General features: G+C 34.3%; 1 protein-coding gene across 11 annotated transcripts in view; it reads left to right on the top strand.

Annotated features, from left to right (window-relative positions):
- The window catches only part of LOC127874128 (protein 4.1-like), a 180,930-nt gene that overhangs the window by 79,502 nt on the left and 79,597 nt on the right, over window positions 1-21,831 (top strand). Inside the window, exon 1 of one of the 11 annotated variants that reach the window (XM_052418288.1) lies at window positions 4,304-4,435. The exons of 8 other annotated variants lie outside the window; for them this stretch is intronic. The gene's annotated coding sequence lies outside the window, so the exon portion shown is untranslated. Of the gene's footprint in view, window positions 1-4,303; window positions 4,436-11,041; window positions 11,380-15,222; window positions 15,380-21,831 lie in introns of those variants that run through there. 2 more of the 11 variants (XM_052418286.1, XM_052418285.1) reach the window with 2 other exon arrangements.

Below are 21,831 nucleotides of genomic sequence, written 5' to 3' on the forward strand. Positions count from 1 at the left end.
AAAAACCGAAAAGTGTGACATTTTATACATATGAAATGCTTATACAGAATTAAGACGTTAGTGATTATTGATCAAGGAATTAGCCTTGGTAGATATCATGATACTCCCGCTAGTAGGACGTATACTGCAGTAAATATGTTTGAAACAAAGGTTATACATTTGTGGATGGAACTTCTTTCCCATTCCTCAAACGATTAATAAAACTTAACATAATTGTGTGTCTTCACCAGAATATTCCCCAATACGAAATTATTCCTGCGTTATTTCTCTTTGGGATATTAGTCGCGTTGGTGACAAAGAAGCTCATGAAACATAATGCAAGTCCCCCATTAAAATTCACATTCACATTAAACTTAAAATAAGATATAAGTGTTTTTATGTTCGAAACTATTGCAAGATAAGTATATGCACTCAGTATGCTAAAGCACTGTCTCTCCCAGTGTTGTGATCTCATTTGAAATTAATTGCCAAGTTTATACAGAAATTCGCTAAGTTTAAATGCCTGCTTGAAATCAATCATTATTCACGCGGTGTTATGAACAAGGTTTATTCGTTATGTGTATTGAAAAGGTTTTTATTTGCACTTATGAATACTCATATTCTATTAGATCTGCTATGATGTATTCTCGTAACCGTTGTCAATAGCGATAAACGCTTCGCACAAGAATATGACAACTGTTCATGTAAATACGTTGGCATTAAATCTACATTGTATCACCTGTATATACAATGGGTTACTTAGATGCAATTCAAGCGGATTGTAATAACAATATGTATCCTTATTGTGTTTCTATGGTTGTATTTGCCCTATATTGTCTATGGCATTCACTCGGACAATTCTTACAAGAACATGAAAAATATATACTTAAACACTTAATTTGCAGTATATGCATATCGGTTTGCTTGTTTCACTTCAAGTCAAATTAAACCAATTTGTAAGCGAATTGCGTTATTATGACCGTTCTTTGACATTCCTAATGGAAACCGGTTAGGACCTTTGGTGGTAGTAATGACAATTGATAAATGTTATACAGATTTGTTCGCTGCAAAACAATGTCCTGAATGTTAGTTGTGGCGATAATGACCCGAGTGCCGAGGTAAACCGTGCGACTCTCACTGTGAGACCTTTTACGAAGAGATAAACGTATTTTGCAAAATGCACATTTGTAAATTTGCGATGTCTGTCGACCCTCTTTGATGTTATTATCCGATAAATAAGTGCATCCATTAGGGACTAATTCTATCGCACCGTTTATCTAGTTTCCTAGAAAAAAATGACTGAGTAATTCTAAGCCTCCGTATATGAAGATCAGCACACATTTTTGGCCAGAACTAGGTCGCGTCGTCTCTGAATCATACCCGTTTTATTGCTAGTAAGTAGCGCTAATATTTTATTATGTCTTTGTTGAAATGTTCGAACATTAAAACAAAACTCGTAAAGTATATGGTGTGCGTTAAGTTTGTTCAGAATGGGCCGTATACTTATCAATAATGACGCAAACAGTAGTGCTTAATAAAGTTTCCTATAAAAGGATGCTTCATTCTGTCTCATTATGTACAATTAAAGGGCCTTTTCACGGATTTTGGAATGTATTGCAGTTTTTGATCAAATGCTTTATATTGACAAATGTAAACATTGGATCTTAAAAGCTCCAGTAAAAAACAAGAATAAAATTAATGGGGCCTTTTCACGTTTGGATAAATTGACAAAATTGAAAAAAGTTGTTTCAGATTTACAAATTTTCGTTTCATTATATGCATCTTTTGACGATTTAAAAATCCGAAAATTATAAAGCGTTGCAACGCGAAACGAATTACGAATTAATAATTTAGTGAGTTCTGTTCTTGTCGTTATATTTTGTGAAACTACTAGGATTGCTTATATAAAGTATAAAATGCAGCACTGTATCCGGAGTAATGACCGAATGGTCTAATTGGCAGACTTTTTACTCCAGGACTCCAGGGGTCAGCGGTTCGAGCCCTGCTGAGGGTTACCTTTTTTTCTTTTTTTAAATTTTATTCTTGATGTTTTACTGGAGCGTTTTATATCCAATGTTAACAATTATCAATATAAAAAATTTAATGACAAACTTCAAAATAATGCCAAAATCTGTGAAAAGGCCCCTTTAAAGGAAAAAAAGGAACCCTCAACTGGACTCGAACCACTGACACCTGGAGTAAAAGTCTGTCGCTTAGAACACTCGGCTATCCATGCACATACAGTGAGCGATGAATTTTATATTTAATATTAGCAATCTTCGTAGTATTACAAAATATAACGACAACAACAGAACTCTCCAAATTATTCAATCGTTTCGCGTTGCAACGCTTTATAATTTGCAGGTTTTTAAATCGTCAAAAGATGCATATAATGGAAATTATAGAGAATGGAAATGTTCGGTATCACTGTTCCCTCACAAATATCACAACCACAACGAAAATTTGCGAATCTGAAACATTTTTTTAATTTTGTAAATTTACCAAAACGTGAAAAGGCCACTTTAAAACTGATTTAATAACTGCACATGTCAAATGAAAATACCGTCGATTTTTTTTCTTTAAACACAAAAAATTTTGCATCGATGTAAAACATAGTTTGGTCAGCAGATATGTTTGCAAATTCCATATTCAACATGTGATTTCTTCCTATGAAATCCAACCGACCCGCATACATATGTGTATGTTATAGTCGAAGTCGATCATTTCGCATAGAGGCACATTAGGGTTTCGCATAACACAAGTTTGCCCTTGATTTATAATTTTGATTTCACCCCTGGACGTCAGATGATTTCCAATTACATAAGAAACAATTGCATTATTTGCTGACCGTCTTATAGAATCGGACATGGTACTATTGTATGCTAGCTTACCAAATAGTAAAACATGCGCTTTAACAATTTAGATTTCTTGATTTTGAGAACGTTTTTTTAGGTTATTTGAACTTCCATGGCATTTTGTGCAACATCTGCGTGTCAGGATTTGTATCGGACCTGTTTACATCGGTTGAATCAATCACACACAGTCACAGATATAATTGTAATTCCAATCATTACAAAATGTATTATAACAGCGAATGTAAATGTATAAAGGACGTTGGCTGTTTAGTTAGCCCGACGTATCGGCATTCAAGTTTCACGTTCTTCTCAATGCAAATGGAGACATAAAAGAACAAAGGCGTATTTTTACTATCCTTATGTTAACAGAAATTTCAAGTCGATACTGAGAAATGTCTGTTCAGATAAAATGTTTACCTTTTCCACAAGTTAACTTCTTGTTTATTAGTAGTGATTCATGCGCAAGTACATATGTACCGGTAATCTCACTATCTTATCTGTACGCACGCCCAAGTGTAGCGAAATTAGTACTTTTAAAGCACGCATACACGTCGTGCAGATTTTGTTGTTGAATATCAAATCGAATGTCCTTCACGCTCTGTTGAAACGTATTAAAATAAAGCAGAAGAAGAATCTGACGAACGGACTGAACAAAACATACCTACTAAACTGTCCGCCTACACATTAAAACATGTGTTGTTTAGATGCAAATCAATCGTCCTAAAATGAAATTGATTATGGTCAAATTTTAGCACGGAGGCACTCGTTGCTGCATACGAGTATTGAAATACAAAAATAAACTGTAAGTTATGTTTGTTGTTGGTCTGATCAAGAAAGAGACAAATTGATAGAATTTTTGCATAAAAATTTAACATGAATATTATTGCGTCTGCTAGCATTATCAAAACATCAACCCTTCAAGAACCAATTCGCTGGGCATAAGTATTCTTTAAGTAAATAATAGGATCATATATTGCTATCATAGACAACAAAGCTTGCATATACCGGTATTCCAGATTGAGATAAGTGATAACGGTTATTTTAGGTTATTTTAATACACATTAATTAAAGTAGCTTCAATTCGTTCCACTTAATAGCCTTCAATGTTACATCAATAGCGGTCTCTTCAACGCTTCAATCATTACAAATGCATAACATACACCAACGCCTTCACCTTCATTATGATCATCGACATCATCGTCAGCAACAACAACTCCTACAATCAACAACACATATGTTTCATCGACACGTAGGAGAGATATATACATTTTTTTTCAATTGATTATGGGGGGGGGGGTATGTACATATTTATACATGCAATCTGTCCGATACTGAAAATATATTGTAAACAAAATTGCTAATGTGATTATTAAGCCTGGTATGTAACTAGCGCGTTGAATAACGTCTTATGGACGCGTATTACAAACTTCCCTTTGTCACTTAGAGTGTTATATGTCTTCAATAAAGCGCTCCATGGGTCGTGTTTTTTATGCAGCGTTTCAAGTTGAATAAATTATTTTATGTGCGTTTTGAAAGAGCACATGTTTATGATTTCGAGGGATGAATTGAAATGGCGGAAATTTTCGTACATCGAGTGAAAAGTAAGCAGTTTACATATTTCTTAAATTAAAGTGATCTGACTACCCGTGTTTATACGTTCGGCGTTGTTTGTTAGTGTAAAGCTAAGAGATAGATTAATCATATATACTTTTGACAACATTTTGCAAAGAAGTATATATAAACACAAACACACAACTTCAAAAATTTAAGAAAATTGAATATGCATCGAATAATGTTGCAAAAGTTTGAATTACAAATCTAGCCGATGAACTAAACGTTTACCATAATCCGAATATTAACCATGTTCGAGTTTATCATTAAAGAATTTTTTGTGTGAATCTGATGAACTTTGAAATATACAAATGTTATCAAATATTCTTTTCATCGGCTGTTTCTATCACTCAGCGCAGAGCATGCTATATTACGCGTTATACATATTGTTGTAATGCCTATGATTCAGCTATATTACGCGTTATACATATTGTTGTAATGCCTATGATTCAGCTATATTACGCGTTATACATATTGTTGTAATGCCTATGATTCAGCTATATTACGCGTTATACATATTGTTGTAATGCCTATGATTCAGCTATATTACGCGTTATACATATTGTTGTAATGCCTATGATTCAGCTATATTACGCGTTATACATATTGTTGTAATGCCTATGATTCAGCTATATTACGCGTTATACATATTGTTGTAATGCCTATGATTCATCGAGCACTTAAGTCAAAAACGTTGCGTGCAATTAATTATAACTGCATTAACTTTATTAATTGTTTATGCATGCTCTCGCTGAAAATATACAGATAGACGAATAACGTGATAACATATTTGTATGAATGCGTTTAAATTACATTAGAGTTTGTTTTTTCTATTCCGTATTAGATCCAAATAACATGTTCTGTTAACATGACTGTGTGTTTTTCAATGAGCTTTAAAAGTCGTGCTTACATTGATTGTTTTAATAGGTGTGCATGCATTAAGTGTATATTTTTAGGTATGTATACGTGGAAAAAATATGCTAAACATGTAAAAATTAATTGCTTGTCGGTTTAATTAAGATTTTTCACGTGACATATTTTCATTCTTTTAACTCAGGTTCTAATGTTTGTGCACTTTCAGATGCTCTCTCATATTTTATAATATTTATTTCAATGCAATTGATCATTTTCTCTTGAACTTTTATTATTGTTTCGTTTATGTACTGTTATATGGTATAACTAGTTTGTTTACTCCCATTCGCTTACATGACATAAGCTCTCGTGGGTAACCCATGAGCTTTCGTGTGACACATGTGCACTATTACTAAACGTAGGTTTTCTTTAAGGACATTATTTTCCTCGAGTGCCATAATTTGACGCCTCTAAGCAGTGTGTTGAAATCATGTTGCTCTAACTAAGGATATAGGTCATTAATATTTTTTTTCATTATACATTTACCTTTTATTTACACATTTTCAATGAAATTGATTGTTTTATCAACCAAAATTCGTTGATAAAAGAAATGGTCTTATGCTACTGTTACGATGGTCATATTTGTTTAGAGTGTCATAAAACGACGCCTCTGATTGGTTGCCTGCTTTAAATGTAACCATCACTCCTGTGAAGACTGAATACATGATTGTTGTACTTACATTTGTATAACTGTTAAAGCAATATGGATCTTATATTAATGTAATCAAATGAGGTTTTGAATTTTATTCATGTCAATCATTAACACGTTTTCAACAAGTTGCATAGATACATTTTTTTTTATCTTATTTAACTCCTCACCAACAAAGTGAGGAAACTTAAACACATCACCCTCCTGAAAACTCTCACTGGGGTACAATATATTAGAATAAGATGTACCCAATGTCCACACCAAGATCATTGTACCCACTACAAATAACACCAGTTAAGTACTAAGATAACAGCACTGAGCATGAATTGGTTGCACACACATCAAACGTCTGTGTCAGCCTCATCCTCTGAGGACTTATCAATAGCAGAGACAGGTGATAATTCTTTAATAGTTTCAGAAGGTTCAGGTTGTTCAGTTTTGCTCAATTTCATGGACTTTGTCTTATTGTTTTGTTCATATTCATTTTCCTGTATGCGATGAACCTGACATCCTCTGGTATGCCATACTTTCTGGAAGTGGTTTTAATAGGGGTCCTTGTCAGCAACACATTGTCATAAGATTTGTTCGTGGAAGTAGGTGAATAGCACCTGTACTTCTTTTGTGAAACCTAGAAATAGTTATAATTTTATAAAAAAAATAAGTAATAAACATAATACGCAATTACAAAAATAACACTTACTAGTTACAATTTTATTTAGCATATCACAAAAATATATCCGGACTTCAAATCAAATTTAACTCATGCACCTTTTTCGTAGTGAAAATAAATCTATGTATACGATGTTTTGTCGCATGAAAGTCTCGTGACTTATGAATGAAAATAGTGAGCTTTTTTCGACGAAACCGATGTATGTTCCCCTGTCATATTTGCAAAGAAAAATTGGGTGTAAAGTGCTTAAAAACATTGCATGATGTAAAATACTTAAAAATACATCAATTGCAAACCAATCAACCATATCTTACCTTTTAACCAGCTATTTTCCACATAAGCATTAACAACTGTAGTAAGTTGTGCGTAGCATATAATCGGTAATTGTATGACATCAACGGATATGGCTTATGTATCATACAGATACCAAAAATAAAGGTTTCTTAAAAGTATTTTAAATCAATATTTTCACCATTCTTTCTTTACTTACACTTCATTCCCAATGTCATTAATTGTGACTGTAACGTGTATCCTGCAACAATACCATTGTCGACATTTAACAGAAGGGTCCCTTTTGTAAGGCGATTGTGTCAATTTAATCAAGGATGTCGTAGATTTTACCACCGCTATGAAAATTGCAACAATTTGATGCCATGTTATATCTGATGACATTGCTGCTTTGAACGCTGTACAAGCTTCAATGTCGTTTGTTTCGCAAAGTTTCTGTAGAGCTTACGATTTGCGGATCGACTACAGGTGTGCGAGTTTTATGTTTTCGCTCACAAATTTACAGTATAATAAATTACAGGATTGTACGAAGGTGCATTGCGAATTATTGTTCACACCATTTAAGCATTATGGTTGCAATATTTCCCCAGCGTATTAATTCAAATATAAATATATATTTACGGGTTTAATAGAAAATGTTAAGCTATTGTCATGGCGAGAAGCCGTATTTGTTGAAAATGTCAGAAATACCTGGTCTGCTGCCATATATCGAGGACTTTTATTTTAAATTCATGTGGGAGTATCTGTGAAAACGCATATCAATCGTGTTAAGAATTTAAACCATTCTTGAAACACACGTGATAATTGAAAACATGTTAAGATCACGTTCTGTATTTAGAGGTTAATCCACTCTGATAGACATTCGAACCGAGATTTTAATCAATTGTGTAAGTTGCAGCAATGTGCTAGATGGATAGTGTTTCTATTTTGAGTCACTGATTATGGGCCGTATCTTCAACCTTTTGCATTCGCCTCCAAACAATGTAATACAGTTTAACCTTCGTAACATGTCCCCGGAATGACCTTGACCTTTACAATCGCCATTCGTACGAACGAACGACAACTCTTTTTCGCCCTTAGTTACAAAAAGACCCAATAGTATACATGTATTTCAATTTCTTCAATATATGTATTCCATAAACGTTTGATTAAATGTTAATTTGGTAAATAGTAAATAGAAAATTGAATCTCAAGCCATTGTCAATGTGGATGAAAGGGCATGCTCTCTTCGTACCCGTATTTTAACTGCGTATGATAAAACTCAATTCGTTAACTGCACATCAATGACTGATTTCGGTCAAAAAATTATTGTTCATTTGTTGACGCACAATGATTCTTATATACAGAACATTATTTTGCGTAAATAACAAAGTAAAAATGCAGAAAACTTCTAAACAAAACATGCCTGTTATTCTAGAGTTTGAAATAACGTGTTGGATGATTTATAAAGTGCTACGCAAAACCACGTACACAATTCAACTGTTTCCTTTTATTACGGTTGAAGACTACGAAGATTGTCTTGCATAATGACAAATATATAGGAATTTTTACTTAATGCAAGAATAATATTTGTTTATTGTTAAGACAAATAACCCATGCATTAAGTACATGTATTTGTCTCTGTAATAATATCATCCATATGGTTCATATTCGTAGTAGAACAATTTGCTCATAAATAGGCTTATGAAGACAATTCATGCACATTGCAGCCTTTTCGGAAACGATATTGGACTGATGGCTACAATTTTTTGAGTTCGCTTGCAGTAAATGGTCATTAATACACGTATTTGATGTGAAGATATAAATGTTTTGTTAGGTCTTTCGAAAGTACTACCAGGAACCAAACTTGTTTGATGATATTCACATACATTATAACAATGAGTGGTGGACATGTTTTTGTTGTTTGTTTAATAATTTGAAAAGACGCATCGGATTTCTGTCGAACGCCAAAAGAAACACAACCTACAGCACTGAATTTGTTTGATAATTGACGTAGTGTTAGACCTGAACAATTTATCATTGCATGACTATCTACACTAAGTTATTTCTATGCTAGAAACATAACAAAAAGTAAGTACAAATTTAGTGATAATGTTTCTTATCGTGCATATTACTTAATTATTAAATTAGTCTATTGACATTGTTTCAAGATTAATCCGTGAAATTATTGTTCTGTAAACATTTTGACATTTTTTTAGTTTACTTTCGATTCATAATTTTTGAGAGGCAAAGTTCGTGAAGATGTGCCTGCAATGACTCATGTGTATTCACTCTTCAAACAAATTTGATATTGGTGCGAAAGTATTATTCCGCATGTCTGCACGGTTAAAATTATTATTAGTATCGCCTATTCGGAAGGTGTGATTGCAAGAAAGTAGCAAACTTAATTCACTGGAGCGATGCATACATCTCCTACGTCGCCCTAATGTCTACTTATTCAGCACTCCGCCTACTCCTTGCAAGGTCGCTTGTTTGGTTTGACTAATCAGCTGCATTGAAAGACCTTGAAAGCATAGAATTCCGCTCTGCGCCTAAAGTGCATTGGTATTTGGTGCTTCCTAATTTAATACGTCCATGTGAAAAAAAGTTGCATTTTGTAAAAGTCAATCGGGCGGGCTGGTTGCATGCGGCACAAACGTTGTCTAGAGTATTATTTTGTCCGCGCTGGATGGGTTTTCTAAACACTTTGCTGAAGTGATACACATGAGGACGCCAAGTGTCGCTCATAAGTATCAGGCTACAAGGTCACAAACTCCATAATTTCAAGGTTACATAATTACACGCAACTTTGACCGGACAAGTATGGATGAATGTTCAAATCACTTGGTAAAAGTGACAACTAAGACTGAGCGCTGAGCGCACGTATCAGCACATTGTACAAGGTTACTGTAATTTATGAAAAATGTTCAAATATAAGAATTTTAATCTAACCAATTTGTTTAGGCGATACCTTCGTTTAGAATTGATTGAATTTGATTTAAAAAAATATCAAACACATGTATAGAGGTGATAATCGTGATGTGTGTTGAGTTCAAGTGTCAAGGTCATAGGTCGAAGGTTACGGTTACTATTCAAGGTCATGACAAAAGGTAAACTTCAAAATAAAGTGTCAAAGTTTCATTAGAATATATATTCTATAGAATAGAATAGAATTTAATTCTAAGCACTTTGCCGTGAACCTCGTTCAGCAGGGGCTTATTTAAAAAAAAATCACCAGGAATAAGAATAAATGCGACAAATTGTCGCTTGCTTGATTGATCCGATATATGTCTCCGCATGTAATTTCCTTTACTCATTTTCTAATGTCAAATACAAGAAAGCAACCCCTTTGATTGACAATGATTGTGAGCAGTAGTGTGCACCCAGGTACAATGCTCCTTGGCCAAAGGTCAATGTCAGAGTTGAAAGCGTCAAATGTAGGTAAAAACCCAAACACTCTGTCTAGAGCGTTTCTTGCAGCATGCATATATTTTAAATTACCTTGAGAGAAGTGAAAATCGTTGTGCGATAGCATATCACGCATATGGACTGGGTCATCTGCCCATTATTAAGTTCACAGTTATAAATTGCCAAAGCATAACTCGTTCAAGTTGTAATATTTTTTTCGAATATATTGGCAGTGACAGTCATGTTGAAAAGGCGTGTAAAGTGCAAGGTCCTAGATTCTGTCAAATAAGAAGGACACGGGTGAAGGTCCATTGTCAGTATAAGAAATCGATTGACACTGTGTAAAAACCTGACCTAAAAATCGTTATAAGCATGCATATGTTTATAACAATAGTAATTGTTTTGCAGTTGTATTGGGAGAATGGTGTGTAACGATTCCCATGCTTTCAAAAATATTTAGCGTTGAATGGAATGAAGACAAAAATTACTTTAAACATTATAAGCATATTCTAAATATAACATTGTTTATTTTAACGCGATAGCATTACAACACTGTGCTTATTCAGGCACTATTGAATCCGAAATTTTTAAATGTATATATGACCGCATACCCTACAATATTAGCACGGTATTAATATTTGATACTTTTGAAACGACCCTCGCTAGCTGCTGGCTTTAATAGTACAGTAGTAGTTCAGCAGCGATACACCAAATAGATTTAGAAATTGCTGGCTCGTGAATAATTGATACTCAGTGTATTTCGTTAATTAAACATGAATTTGTGGGAATGTATTGATAAACACCTCCTGTTTAGTGTAAAATAAAAATTGTGTATTAAAATGTGTGTTTTGTGAAGTAATTAAAAATAACAAAAATAGTCGAATATGAATGTATACATGTTTTTCATTAAAATATTTCAATCGAAACCCAAACTGAGGATTGTGTGAGTGGATTTATTGTACCTCGTCAGTTTACTTTGGATTAATTTGTGTTCGAAAAGAGAATATTGAAGCCCTAAAACAAATATTGTAAGTACAGTTTAACCTGCATCCTTTTTAAACGCGTACACCATTAATTGTTATCAAGAGTACCGCTTATCTATTCATACAGATTTATGTTCATGTTACAATTTTCACTGAAATCGAAATGAAATAAATTAATGAATCAACGTAACCGCCATTTCCTGTTGTTAACTCTGTAGGTGGATGTGACCTGTTCAGTTTGTTTTAATTATGACTCATTTTAAAAGTATTTGTGATTTCACTTGTAATTGACACTTACATTAATGCGGGTGTAGACGAATATATTATTTCCACGTTGAACTGCGCAGCGTCGTTATGTTGGCTATTAAACTACAATTATCATTGCCTTTATTTCATCCCATAACAAGAATACGCCCAATACATTACTCGAAATTCTTTTCAAGGCGGCGTTAAGTTCAATTGATTTTATCTCAAGTGCTCTTTTGATACGAGCAAAAAGATGTTTACGGAAAAATATTGTCCATTATTTGTTTTATACAGTCATGACAGTAGAACATAGAAAAACGTGCGGGCATCGAAGCTAAATATTATCGAACAGTCGTATAAAAATGTCTTAGATATATTTGGCGTTACTCACTAATGTTATTTACATTATTTGAATATATTGTGTCATAGCATTTTTGTAGCAGAGCCATTTATATTATTGTTGTAATCTATGCCAATAATTATTATGGTCCTAAAACAGTGACATTCGCATGCAACTCGTCACAAACCAGTCACAAAATTAATTAAACTGACGTTTCAAATAAATTATTCAATTAAAAACACACAAGTGAATGGTAACCATGTACTGATAAGATGATAGCGAGTCTCACATTTGTAGAAAGAATGTGGGAAACAGATTTTAACCCTTTACCACTTAGATACGTATTTTCACGAATTAGTAGTCCCTAAAAAGTGAAATTTGATTTAAGACCTTTCTTACTAGATTCAAGTTTTAAAGGCTTCATTTCCACCACTTAGATACTGATGAGCAGCAAACAGCATAAAACCTGTACAGACTGCGAGTTACTCACAGGCTGTTCTGGTTTTATGCTGTTTGCACATAGGCATTTTCACTTTGCCTCTGAGTGGGAAACAGGATCTAAGACACAATGTGTCCGCTTAATTTCTACATGAAACACAAACTCAGGAAACAGTCAAAAGGACTCGCCTTTGAACGTTTTTGTAAATTGACAGTGTTGGGACCATGAATTAATGTTAACCTTCGTTTAAACGCTCGTATTTTACAAACTTACAAAGCATGGTTCCGCGGTAAACATTAAACTTATCGGCGTTTATTTCAGGTATTTTTTTCAGGAATTTTAGAATCCTGCACATTTTAATGATAACTTTAATATTAGTAAAGACCGAAATATCATTTCTTTTTCAGAAAAAAAAGCATCTGATTATACCGTATGAATAAATTGTTCACAATATCAACCACTGATCTATGATGCTTATCAGTCTGGAACTTGGAAATGTTGCCAGTAGTTTATAACTACGCTGCTACACGTGTTTTCCAAGAGGTCCAGAAAAAAAAACGGCCTTAACAATGATGTTTATTATGTTATTATGAATTATGTATACAGTATTTTGTCCTGTGCTTTCTGGTCGAATAATCCGAAGTTGTATTCCCCTTATTACTTTTTACCATAAATAGGAACAATGTTCTTTTTAAATACACGTAGTTTCGTTTTCGCATATACGTTTCATGTTTAGTTTCAGTATGACGTGTGCTTAGCCTCACCGTTGACTGTCTCATTAGCAATTCAGAAAAGCATGCGGGTCGGTCAAAAAGTTATAGTACTTATCCTTCTTAAAATAAGTATTGATATTTTCGAGTTATTTTATGATCAGTTATTATAAACAAATGCATCGTTATATTGTAGTACTGCATTTAAAATGCAATTGCAACTTTCCGTTGATGCGATAACCCGATTTGTGGACAGATTTAGTACCTTTGTAACTACAGTATGCCAGTTGCCTTACTCAGTTGCCGGATTTTAGTTAAGGAAGAAACACAATATTAAAATTTTCAAGAATACCATTGCTTCCAGTTAGTGTTCAACAAAAAACATTGGGCAATGTGCAATTTTCGATTTATGAACAGGTCCTTTAAATACTGTGAATGTATTCACATTTATATCGGCGCGTCTTCTTTTAGAGGATATATGTTTATATAGCTGCTAAATTGAGCTCTACGTTTCAACTTACTTTGTTTGTGTTGTTTATTGACTTTAGAGATGTATCGTTCAATAGAGCGGCGAATGAATTAGGTTTTCTTCCTTTTTATCATTGGGCGGTGAAAATATGGCATTTTCACGAGACTGTCCACAACTCGTTAAAAAAGATTATTAAAAAAATAATTACATTGATATGGAATTGAAGACTTATTTATATTATATAGTATATTTGTTGGTTTTGTTTTGTATACTTTAACCAAAAGTGGATTTCAATGATTAATCTTCCAAAACATACAGAATAGCAAAACAGCGAAAAGGGTGGTAAATTTTCGCTTTTGTTTTCAATGACTGAAACATTGAATAACCGGCTTATTATATTTCTGTTTTACCCTCAAGAAAGCTGAAACAAAAAAACAACAACAGACATTCGTACATATTTGTGTGAGATATCATAACCGCTATACATAGTATTAATGTTCGGTCTGTTGATGCGACAGTTTGATAAAGTGGCATAACATCAAGTGTACTCAATTAACAGTTTCGCTTATATCTCAACTCTGTCACTCTTGGTACATAAGCTTGCACTTTTGTGACCTGGGACAATCCAATACAGGAGGTCAGGATTCCGCTCTATACAAAACAGTCCATACTACGCCGATTACCGGTACTTTCAATTATTTGTGAAAGGTCTATATAAATGGACATATCGTTTTTTTAAACGAGGAATGATAATATAAATATCGATTAACTTTTGGTGCTGCATTATTTTTTAATCAATAGAAATAAGTATTATTATAAAAGGCAATTAAGTATGAACCTTATTTTATAAGAATAATTATATGGTTGTTATCATCACAGCGTCGACGCTTAAAGTGTCGTTAAAACAATTTTTTGTACTTTCATAGATTATTTTTGAAAACAATATGTCTTTTAGCAAATATCTCTTCATAAACATGCATCGATCTTTGGTTCAACATCGTTCGCTTCATATGAATTTTCAACATTAATTTCTCAAACATTTGGATTACGAGTTATCCATTGATCTCTAATGCTAATCTTGTCTGTGTCTGTAAGCAACTCAAAACACACATAGTCTTCATATCTCTAGATTTTAAAGCGAGTGTGTGTTTTCGATTATATTATGGAGTTACTATGTTTTAACATATGAACTCAAATTCTGTTTGACAAACGAAAATCGGAATGCTATTTTTTATATTTTACATATTAAATGTTGCTTATTGAAACTGCACTGAGATTATATACGATTGTTTGTAAGATTCCGATAGGCAATGCTAATATTTGTCCTACTTATATAATTATTAAAGTATAGTTTTACATAATTATGCTACGATTGCCAAGATCGTTGCGGTATGTGGACACACAAAAAATACAACACAAAAAATATATTATCCGGCGCTAAAACAGAATATTACAATGAGGTACTGCTGATTTGCAGCGCGTTTTACTTTTCCCGCTTACAGCCTTGAATACATACGTTTTGGTGTAACAGATGACATAACTAAGAACTTCAGCGCATGTTTTGCTTCTAACAAACCTTATTTTATTATTTCTGTATGTTGACAGATTGCACAACAATACCCGCCAATTAGATGCAGCGATAATGTGCGAATAGCCTTTACCTGGCGATTTACTCAAGCGGAACCAGTAATTTGCCTACCTGTCGCACCTTTCATGGCTATTTTTAGACCGTCTATAATGCACTGTGGGTATTGAATGATGTCACACGCTACGATCTATACGCGGAAATTCCTTGGATAATTAAAATTGGAAAACGTTGTTTAACTGAAAGTCATTAGTTGGTAAGCGAAATGTTATATTGTCTATTTACAGTAGTTATATAGATAAGAGATACTGTGTTAAAGTTGTAAAAAGTAGTTGCTGAAAACATCGAAAACTACATGACCTAGTTTTCACCTTAAACGCCGACATTTTACTTTTCGGTTGCGATATCCTCAAGTTCAAATCTTACAACGAATGCAACACGTGAAAATAACAATATGTTGTTTTTTTACAGCCGCTATATTTCGTCATTTGGGAATTTGTTTGTTGATATGCTTGAAATGTAATTATTTTTGCAAGCCGTTGATTGAAATTTCTTTCGAAACTTACGAATCATTTGGACGGTGTTTCTTGTAATTAATTCTCTGTCAAAAACTCCGATCACCTGTTAGTTGCTTAATTATAAAATTAACATTTGAGTTGAGGCAGGACTTATAAATATTGATAATTTGTTATTGTATCTTGGGTGTTTAAGGGCGCCAACTTAGTATTTGTCGTTTCAAACTTAATGTTGGAATATTGATACACTATGATTGATTTATTCAGGGTTAAACAATAAATTGAATAATGGTGCCTGGTGGTTCTCTGGACGTTTAGAAGCCAACCTATCTTTGGAAAGACAAATAAATATGGAAACTGATTAAAGTTGCTGGACTAATGGTGCTGTTTCTTTTTGATACCGCTTAAAGAATAGAGTGACAACATTTCATTTTCATTTCCAAAATGCACGATTAACACAAACAACTTTGCTCCTTATAACCTAATTGGGGCTTGATTGGTCATTGTCGGCTCGGGTTTTACTTACATGTACCCCGGGTACTCTTAAGTATACTTACATGTAACTCGGGTACGGTAAATATACCAGGGCTCACGCTGGGCTCAAATTTTAGGGAGAAGTGACTTCTCCCTGGACACTGATTTAGGGAAAAGTGAGGAGACTAGGGAGAAGTGAGGAGACTCTAGGGAGAAGTGGAGAGACTCAGACACAAGGATTTGCATGTAGGGCGTTACAACACACATATATGTGTATCACATTATTGAAGTATACCACTGTAGTACACATAATTATATTTCTTTTGTGTATCTTAATTTTTCCAGCAGTTCTAATTAACCTAGTAATAATAGACATGACAGATAAATAACTAAAATTTTACTAGCTCTATATTCAATCCATTTTGATGTAAATATCATATTATGCAGACTAAAGTATTTCAAAGATAATATGTTTATGAAGCAGTAGATAAAATAAGCTTAATAAGACTGTCAGACGTGATAAATATTCATGTTTGAAATATGACATTTAACATATGCTTTCTTAATAATTATTTGTTATTTTTTGTAGACTTTCCAATTGCGATTTCATGTGAATACAATTCGAAATATGATAAACCACATCGTCCGCATCACCCCATCTGTATTCTTCATTCTATTTCTTCTTTTAAGAACTTCGAAATTAAATTATAATCGATGAAAAAATAATGTATCCGAAAACGACAGTCCGAGATATTGTGGGCGTTACGCACATGAACCAAATTGTGCATATCGTTTGACAGCAAAAAAATGAAAATCGGAAACCTAGCAAATACGTCATTAATATACAATTTAATTGACATATTGCTTTACAAAAGCATAGTTTGTGGGTAAAAATCAACTTCATTATCACCTTTTAATTTCAAACGATAATCGGCAGAAAGGTGTAACATCATCAACATAGATCTTATTATTTAATTATCATCCTTTTGTTAATTCAGATCGATAGTCGGTAGAAATGTAAAGTGATCAACTTAAAAATAATTTTTTTATTGTTAGGCTCATTTTTATTTGCTTATCTTTAAATACGACGTTTTCCATCAGCCGCGTTGGCAGACGACACTATCAACTGTGTATTTCCAAGTATACAGTGTCTGTTCATGAATGACCCAATATTATGTGTGAGCGAACTCGATGTTGATTGGCCAGCTTCCATGTGACTTGAATGCTTACTTGACCAATATTGATCACCGATTAGATAAGTTCAGAGGTTGGGAGAATCGGGGCGGGGTTAACCTCAAATTACCTGCCGCACAATAGCGACACGCTCCGGGCTGGGGCAGAATGTATTGGAAAATTGAGTCAGACCTTGACATAAAAAACCCAGATGTTAACAAATTCCGATGAGAGGGAGACTGGAAGTCGCTGTTTATCTACTATTTCTTAAATTTTAGGCGACGTTTGGCATAAGAAAGCGACTTAGTCGCTCACTTCGCCCCCTAGCGCGAGCCCCGTATACTTAACCTTACCCAGGAGTTTTTACGCTAAATCCGTCGTTGTAGGCTATTTTTATGTCCCCCACTATAGTAGTGGGGGACATAGTTTTTGCCCTGTCTGTTGGTCTGTCTGTTGGTTTGTTTGCGCCAACTTTAACATTTTGCAATAACTTTTGTTATATTGAAGATAGCAACTTCATATTTGGCATGCATGTGTATCTCATGAAGCTGCACATTTTGAGTGGTGAAAGTTCAAGGTCGTCCTTCAAGATCAGAGGTCAAATATATGTGGCCAAAATCGCTCATTTTATGAATACTTTTGCAATATTTAAGATAGCAACTTGATATTTGGCATGCATGTGTATCTCATGGAGCTGCACATTTTGAGTGGTGAAAGGTCAAGGTCAAGGTCATCCTTCAAGGTCAGAGGTCAAATATATGTGGCCCAAATCGCTTATTTTATAAATACTTTTGCAATATTGAAGATAGCAACTTGATATTTGGCATGCATGTGCATCTCATGGAGCTGCACATTTTGAGTGGTGAAATGTCAAGGTCATCCTTCAAGGTCAGAGGTCAAATATATGTGGCCCAAATCACTTATTTCATGAATACTTTTGCAATATTGAAGATAGCAACTTGATATTTGGCATGCATGTGTATCTCATTGAGCTGCACATTTTGAGTGGTGAAAGGTCAAGGTCGAGGTCATCCTTCACAAGGTCAAGGTCATCCTTCACAAGGTCAAGGTCATCCTTCAAGGTCAAACATCATATAGGGGGACATTGTGTTTCACAAACACATCTTGTTTAAAATTAATTATGTTCACATGTTTGTCAATTTTCTGTTGAATGGCCTCCATATTATCGAAACTCATACTCAACACATGTTGATGCAGTTTTTAAAAAATAGAGAAGTTTGTTTAAGGTAAACAATGTCGTTTTACGGTAATCGGTAAAGCGTTTTACGACATCGGATTTTGTGCGGGAATACAAATTACATTACAACTTAGGGACAGTCTTTACATGTATATCAACCGAGTACGTTTAAGTATATTTACCGTACGTGGGTACATGTAAGTATACTTAAGAGTACCCGTGGTACATGTAAGTAGTACTTGAGCCGACAATTACCAATCCAGCCCCACCAGTGAATAATCTACATGCGCGTCCCGCGTCTATGACGCACAAATATCGAAATAGACGCATAGTTTTTAAATATTTGCGTCCACTCGGACACATTGCTGAAACAAATCCGTTAACACATACGCTAATCACGATAAGTACCAGGGCCCTCACACTACTTTGGGGGAAGGGGTCCGCAGCCCTTAGGAGGGGGAAATTTCGCGGTGTTTCCCTTTTTGGGGGATTCTTTTACTTACTCTCTCATTATTTCATTTGTACATGTTTGCACTATATTCATTGCATTTTTTATAATTTAGTATGTTTGAAAAAATAAAATTGAAATAGAATTGAGATATAATAATCATTAGGGCTGCAACAATATACCGGTATATCGGTATATATCGCAATACGCAATCCGCATATTGTATTGCGATATGATTTTCATCATACCGGTACGAACATTTTACAAAAATTCATTCACATTTCGTCCAGAAAAGCCATCCGAAATAATGATAAAAAGGTAAACAAAACAAAGCAGTGTAAATTATTTTTTACGTAAAAAAAGCATTCTAAAAAGTGTATTATACGGAGTAGCGTTGTTACATGGGAGCATTCATTCGATGCTTTTGAACAGATTATCGTTGAATTAATTGCGCACAGCTGTAAATGTTTCGTTCGATTCTGATTTGAGCATTATTTGTAATCCGAATTTCGGAAACACGCTTCCAAATTTGAATGCTAACGCGACAATAAAAAATTATAGCGTCAAATAAAAAGTGCTTTATCCTTTGTCTCAATAAAAAGCGCGCGAAAATTATACAGACATGTAGAACGTCGCATGGAAAGTATGGGTGTATTTTGTGTTGTATAAAAACGGGAATATCACGTCAGCTGAATTACGCGTGTTCAGTGGGAAAAACGCCCCGGTTGGACGTTATTTCACCACATCTTTAAATAGTAACAATTGCAAAAATGTATTTGATACTTAAGAAAATTTGGGAATGTTTGTGTTTCTTATTATTTTTGAGAACATTTATAGTAAATATTTACCTGAATTTGCTTTAAAATTGGAATTTATGGGATTATTGGGTAATTGGCAAATTATAATTTTGGTACAAGTTAGCAATATATTGCGATATATTGCAATACAGGTTTTTGAACTGACAATATATTGCAATACGGTTTTTGGCGTATTGTTGCAGCACTAATAATCATTAGACACATCTATTTTTTTTAGGGGGAATTTTACCCCTACAAAAGGGGAAAAAAGTATACTTTTCAGGTGGGGGGACTGCCGCCGAAATTCGGCGGCAGATTTGATAGATTGAGGGCCCTGAGTACGAACCATCTTCGGTATGAGTCAAAAGTGAAGCGTTGAATGCTGAGTTTAACTGAATGAGGCTTGAAAACTGCAACAAGTCTTTTGATTGGCTCTAGTCGAGCCGCTGCTGTAAAATATGAACCAATTAGAATCGACCTTTCAAATAGAGTGTGTTATGATATTTTCTAGTCCCCGGATGAAAACCTGCTTTAACTTTTATAACTTAGTCATAAATAATACAGAAAAAGTCTCCGAAATAATGTGTTAAAACAAACAACTCTAAACTTTAATAACGGTAGGTCAACGGCTCGGAATTCGGACGTTTACAATAATATTATCAAGCTCGCAATTCAGTTGTTAACAATAATATTATCATCGATTTAAAACAAGTTGAAATGTTGTAACATGTTACATTCATGTAACAGATAATGTTATAGCCTATGTGAAGGCAAACAAGATAGAGATAACCCTGAATTTGTTTTTTTTTTGGTTTCAACATGTCTTTGAGATTATTAAAAGTTTAATGCAAATATAGTAATTGAGCTAGTGCATGTGATTTAGACACATTTTGTTAGCTACTTGGTATCTTTAAAAATGTAGGACCCATTCTTTTTCAAGGTGGACTCATTAATTTTGGCCTGGGACTCATTGGTCTAAAATATGCGAGTTCAGGGACCCATAGATAGTAAATTCTAGATTATTCCCTGCCCCACTGGGCCGTAAATTGACCATCAATGTGTTAAAGAATTTCTTTAAAACATATTTCACCGTTTTCAGTATTAAACATGCTCAAGATGTGATCGTAATCATGGTTTGGTGTGCATCTATTTGACGATATATCAAGGCTGGGTTATTCCCATTGAACTTGTGTAACTTAATCATGTAACACAATCAACAAGTAATTTTAAATTAAGACTGTATGTAATATTCCCACATTATTAACCAGGTTTTCCGAAGGAAAAAACTGGTTATTAGATTGGCGAATGCGGGCGGGCTGGCTGGCTGGCTGGCGGGCTGGCTGGCTGGCGGGCTGGCGGAATAAGCTTGTCCGGGCCATAACTATGTCGTTCATTGTCAGATTTTAAAATCATTTGGCACATTTGTTCACCATCATTGGACGGTGTGTCGCGCGAAATAATTACGTCGATATCTCCAAGGTCAAAGTCACACTTTGAGTTCAAAGGTCAAAAATGGCCATAAATGAGCTTGTCCGAGCCATAACTATGTCGTTCATCGTCAGATTTTAAAATCATTTGGCACATTTGTTCACCATCATTGGGCGGTGTGTCGCGCGAAATAATTACGTCGATATCTCCAAGGTCAAGGTCACACTTTGAGTTCAAAGGTCAAAAATGGCCATAAATGAGCTTGTCCTGGCCATAACTATGTCATTCATTGTGAGATTTTAAAATCGTTTAGCACATTTATTCACCATCATGGGACGGTGTGTCCCACGAAAGAATCACGTCAATATCTCCAATGTCAAGGTCGCCACGACTAAAAATAGATTTAAAAAAAAAAAAAACTTACAAAGAGGGTTATTTTTTTTTTGTCATTTCAAAAGTTCAGTTTGAGTTTTCTCCCTTTATCAGATTTTTTTTTCACAATGAAAACCTGGTTTTGTGACAATTTTGTCCCTTGTTTTAATATTTTTTGATACTGGGCAAAAATGAAGGTAACTTTTTGTTAAAAAAAATCCCCTCCCCAGGTTAAGGTGAGTACCAGAAATGGCGTGGCAGAGGCCGACACGTATCCCCACGTTGCATATTTGACCCAGGGTT

The sequence above is a fragment of the Dreissena polymorpha genome, chromosome 3 (genome assembly GCF_020536995.1).
Source record: "Dreissena polymorpha isolate Duluth1 chromosome 3, UMN_Dpol_1.0, whole genome shotgun sequence".
NCBI lineage: Eukaryota > Metazoa > Mollusca > Bivalvia > Myida > Dreissenidae > Dreissena > Dreissena polymorpha.